The following is a 5,174-nucleotide window of genomic DNA, read 5'->3' on the forward strand; positions in this document are numbered from 1 at the left end:
GGAGTGAGGGGGCAGAGGAAGCTTCTCCTCTATTGCTTCCAGAAGGGGCACCCCTTGGAATAGTAAATTTTTGCTTTCAATGCCATGGCGAAAATAGTTTAAAGTGAGGGGGGGAGGGGCACGTTACCCGTTTGACACTCCCTGGCTACGCCCCTGGCACTAGCATTTTAGGCAGAGCTGTGCGCGTTAATGCATAATTCTCTCTACTGTGTGTCGACTTAGCTCATTGACTTTGGACGGTTAGTTGCTCTGAGCCTAATTTTGACGAACATTTAAAGGTCGATATAGGCTTGCCCAGTTGATTGGCTGTTTTGCTGTTTAAGTTTGTGCTGTTAATTTTGCCTGTTCGTTTTTTTTAGCTGTCAAGTGCAAGTGACGCACATAAATTATAGATACGACCTGCATTGATATCTCGTATGCTAAAATTTAAAGAATGCATACAGGTAAAGAAACAGCTTTTGGGGTAACTGTTCTATTTATATGAAAACGGATCCATTGGGAAAAGCTATTCTGAATGCGGCAAAATGTCACCTTTTTTATATATTTGAAATACCCTCAATGTACATTATAGGGGGAGGAGCAAACATGAAAAAGATAAAAAAATAAATGAACAACCAATCAGGTGCGGTTAGTGACAATGTACAATAAATACAAATAGTAAAAGAGAAGACCATTTAAATGCTGGTTATACATTATGTACCCCACGATTAAGTCAGAAAAAACGGATGGCAGGATTTTACAGTTATAGATCATGTTCACAAGGGCATGTTTGGAAATATTCAGATCACGTACGTTTACTAGAGACGATGGCAGATTGTGCTAGTAAACAGAGGTTTCCAGAAGAAATGAGTGTGCGCTCGTGACAGCGTTAGAAAAGGAGACCTTGACTTCATGACAATGATCCCTACGAGCAGGTATGAATGGTGATGGGTGAATGAAGAATAATCGGAGAGTGGTATTGAGAGAACATATTTTATGAAAAAGTGAAATGCGAGCTCTCTTGCGGCTGATTGCAAGTAGTGGGATGTTAAGAAGAGTTTTCACTTCTGTTACGCTTCCTTTACGGGGTAGTTTGTTTGTACAAAACTGACAAAGCAATTTCACGTTGCCTCAATTGCGTTAATTAATATGAATTCATGCGGACCCAAACCGATGATGCATAGTCTAACTGAGGACGCATATACGTGGTTTAGAGCAGTAATATTAGTGAAGATACTTACGGCAAAGTTTCTTACCATTTTTCATGTCTCTCTTCTAATTTTTGCTTTTCTTCGAAGAGCCACTCACCAGGTTTGACAATTTTGAGCCGACAAGCGCAATGCATACATATGGAGTTCACAATCACGTCTGCCAAACTTTGCAACAATACGCGCCGGGGAAATGGGTCAAACTTCAAGATGAACGCTGCTCATCCTTCCTTTCGCGGGCGAGCACCCAGGAAATTAGGGTATGACGTGCACGTATGAAGTGCCCTACGTACACGACAGTGCAGCGACGTTGGTCCTCTACGTAGACGACTGTGCTTTGACGTTACCAACAGCGGCACATGACATGGCGAAAATTTTTTAAAACGACATGCGTGTTTTACGTAATTTGTTACTTGAAGAGATTAATAAAACTTCAGGTAAATATTGAGACGCAACAAGTGAATGTGCGTGTCTTTTTCATTTTTTTTTTCTGTTCAATTGCAACGAGATGCGGAGCTAACGTACCGGCGTTTCGCATGCGTTCGTGTCCTCGCGGTTCCTGCATCAAGTATACGCCTGTCCTGGAAAATAAATAATTGGTCTTGCGCTTTCAAGCACTCATTATGCTCATCTCTTCTACCGCGTCTACGCCATCGCTTCCAAACCATCTCGCAAAAACAGGCAGTAGACAAAAAAATGGCAGCATATCCACGGAGTGAATGATGGAAAGTGGGGCGAAGCATTCGTCCGTCCATTCGTTCTTGCTTCCGTCCGTTCCTGCGTACGTCTGTGTAACCGTCCATGCGTCCATCCACCCGTCCGTGCGTGCGTCTGTTCGTGCGTCCGTCCCTGCGTTCGTCCATGCATCCGCGCCTGCGTCCGTTCATGCGTCCATCCATGCATCTGTCTGTGTGTCCGTTCGTCCATCTATTCAGCACTCCAAGTACAAGTACCACCATCTCGCATCTTTTCATCATATATTCTCCATATAGAAGCACCGCCATCCAGCGGACATTTCAAGGACTAAACGGGAGGTGGCACATGCACACTTTCTTACGGCTTGCGCTTCGGGTTTACTTCCCACCTTTAACCACCTCGAGTTCATGGTATACTAGTTCACTGTATTCATGGCTATGTGGCCCAACGCTCGCTAAACCTTTCTAAAACCAAGAAGGTTACACCCAGCGAGTATAACGTAGCAACCCTTTCTTGTCAGATCGTGCTCAATGTACATGCCAATAGCTGCTAATGGGGATCGCAGCGTGCGCGTTACCTAAAGGCCGAATGCTCCTGTCTCTCATTCCCCCTTAGCAGCCATTGACATGTGCATTGAGCACTATCTTTCATTGTTCAACAACGCACAGAAGAAATCTCTCACAGGAACCACCTTGGAGGTCAAAATCGTAAGGACCGCTATTTCGGGTATGTGCCACTGGTGGTTACGTACTACGAGGGACGCACATGCCACGCCATAAGGAGCTTCGCCCCTAAAAATAACGCTGGTCAATAAAACAACGGCACTCGCGTGCTCGGGGGTTGGGCTTGGTCAGGCACATCATGCGCACGTGACCTCTTGGTCGGATGCCGGAGAGCGTAAGGAAGAGATTCGGCTTGCGAGGTCTACATGGGGGAGCGGCAGGGGTTTCAAGCTTACCTCTTAGCATTCCCCCTTAGCAGCCATTAACATGTGCATTGAGCACTATCTTTTATTGTTCAACAACGCACAGAAGAAATCTCTCACAGGAACCACCTTGGAGGTCAAAATCGTAAGGACCGCTATTTCGGGTATGTGCCACTGGTGGTTACGTACTACGAGAGACGCACATGCCACGCCATAAGGAGCTTCGCCCCTAAAAATAACGCTGGCCAATAAAACAACGGCACTCGCGTGCTCGGGGGTTGGGCTGGGTCAGGCACATCATGCGCAAGTGACCTCTTGGTCGGATGCCGGAGAGTGTAAGGAAGAGATTAGGCTTGCGAGGTCTACATGGGGGAGCGGCAGGGGTTTCAAGCTTACCTCCTCTCATCCTCGTTTTGCACCGCTCAATAAAAAAACTCTTTTCTCAGCTCGTAAGGAACCAATAGAAAAACTTTTTGTGGCATAGTGCTCTTCATTGGACACACAACTTCCACAGTCTAACTAAAATTTGTTATGGGGCCTGGTGACTGGCCCTTTAAGGACTGACTTCAGGGATCAAAAGTATGAATTTGGGCATGTTGTAAATACATAACTGATCACATATCACAAAAATTTCACTCGGGACAAGAGAAGGTACAAGGACGAGTGCTCACTTCTAACAAGATTTATCCTGAAGAGCAAACAGATATATACTCTTGAAAAGCGAAAAACGGACAAATCATTCAAGTAGCCCAAAACTGCCATGCACAAAAACCTACATTCTCAGGAAAGACAATTCATTTGCACAAAGACCGAGAGAGAGAGAGAGAGAAAGTGCTGACGCAGTTCAGCTCTAGTCTACAAATTATTTTTGCCTCGATAATTTCTCTTGTAGCTTTATTTGTTTTGTTTTTTCTTCACGATAATGGTGCCACATAAAAGTGGTCTGCAGGCACACCTGCTGCAGTGCAAGGCCAAGAAACTACTGCTACCATCCTTGAGGTTAAAAGCATGTTCACTGCAGCACGTGTGGCTGCAAACTGCTGTTGTATGAAACTATTATCTCTGGAAGAAAAAAAACAAATAAAACAACAAGAGAAATTATTGAGGAAAAAAGGATTTGTAACTAGAGCTGAACTACGTCAGCACTTTCTCTCTCGCGCGCGCGCTTTGTCAAAATGAATTGTCTTTCCTGAGAATGTAAGGTTTTCGTGCATGGCAGTTGTGGGGTGCTTGAATAATTAGTCACATTTTCGGATTTCAAGATTATAGCGACGTAGTCCTCTACACGCCTTTATTAGGCCTGGACGACGTGGCCAAAAACATTCACTTCCGAGGCACAGAACAGACAGTACAGACTCAAGGGCTATCTCCACTAACGATGGAGGTGAGGAACACTATGTGATGATGGTTATGTAATGGTAATGGAGAAGCGTGTTGTAAATTCCCACAGTATATATATGTTCGCTATTAAAGATAAATCTTGTTGGAAATGAACACTCGTCTTTGTTCCTTCTCTTGTCCTGGGTCAAATTTTCGCGCTTTGTGGTGAGTTAACCTTCTCCATTCACCATCTCGTTTTTCTCCTTTGCCGTAAGTGGTGGAGCGTTAACTAGGAGTAAATAAAAACATTGCCAAATGTGGCATGCCTGTTACCCACAATCCTTTTTGTGGCATTCCTTGTTTATTGACTTCTCATCACGTCAAACCTGTCTCTTCCATAAAATTTCTAAGACTTGCTTTTGCTTTGTTTTTTCTCCCAAAAGTAGAAAAATTTCCTTCCTTGAGCGAAATTTCCTGAACTAAAGGTATTCATATGTAATGCAAGGAATGAAAAAGAAACAAAAGAAAATCCATAGGAACAACAAATTCTATTATTTCTCTCCTCCCCCCCCCCTCATTTTCTTTTTTTACATTGCGCCAAAATAATTTCACAGTCAAAACACAGTAATCATATTTTCCTAGTCTAGAAAACCTAAAGGTATTGACTTGCATTAACCACCGGCTTCTTGGCCAATCCCCCTTAGTGGGTGAGAGCCACAAAAGAAAGGAACAAGCAAGCAAGCACCGGACGAGAAGAAGAACACGACCACCAGCTGTCAACAAAATCGGCGTCAACAAAATCGATGGCCTTAAAGACGCTCCTTATGCTAATTCCTCCTCAGCTGCAGCTACTGAAATTAGTATGGGTACCCGGTCACTGCGGCTTAGAAGTAAATGAAATCGCTGACTCTCCAGCACGGGCAGCATTGGAAGGGCCAGTACTATCAGTCCTTCCCGAAGTGGCCACTATAACTGCGACAAGATACAGAAAACTTGCGCTTAGTGCAGACGCTATGGAAGCAATATTGTCAACACCAGAATTTACC

This window comes from Rhipicephalus microplus, chromosome 3 (genome assembly GCF_043290135.1).
Source record: "Rhipicephalus microplus isolate Deutch F79 chromosome 3, USDA_Rmic, whole genome shotgun sequence".
Lineage (NCBI taxonomy): Eukaryota > Metazoa > Arthropoda > Arachnida > Ixodida > Ixodidae > Rhipicephalus > Rhipicephalus microplus.